Here is a 655-nt window from a genome sequence, read left to right on the forward strand (position 1 = left end):
TCTCTCTCTCTCTCTCTCTCTCTCTCTCTCTCTCTCTTTCTCCCTCTTTCTTTTCTTTTCTTTTTTCTCCCTATTTATTTCTTCTCTTTTCCCTTTGACTCTTTTTCTTTCTTTCTCTGTCTTCTTTTTCTCTTTATTTTTCTCCTTTCTCTCCTTTTTATTTTCTCTCATTTCTTATTTCTTTTTTATTTTTGTTTCTTTCTCTTGTTCTATCTCTCTCCATCTATCTATCTATCAAACAAAAACTCCTTAAGGACAGAGTCTGTTTCATTTTTGTCTTTGTATCTCAATTCTTCTTCTTCTTCTTCTTCTTCTTCTTCTTCTTCTTCTTCTTCTTCTTCTTCTTCTTCTTCTTCTTCTTCTTCTTCTTCTTCATTATCATCTCCTCCTTTTTACCCTCTCTGTCTCTGTATGTGTCTTTGGTTCATCTGTCTGTCTTTCATATATATGCACATACACACACAAATGCATACCTAAATGATCCCTCTGTCCATCCATATCTCAGTGGTGAAGTATACAGAGCACTGTCCCTGAAGTCCAGTTAAATCTGTGTTCATATCCTACCTCAGATACTTATTAATTATGTAGCTCTGACAGTCTATTTAACCTCTGCCTCAGTTTCTCTCACCAAAAAAAAATAAGAGCCTTGGCTTGG

The sequence above is a fragment of the Petaurus breviceps genome, unplaced genomic scaffold (assembly GCF_028583685.1).
Source record: "Petaurus breviceps papuanus isolate PSGF00001 unplaced genomic scaffold, PetGlider_PUasm1.0 91041, whole genome shotgun sequence".
Lineage (NCBI taxonomy): Eukaryota > Metazoa > Chordata > Mammalia > Diprotodontia > Petauridae > Petaurus > Petaurus breviceps.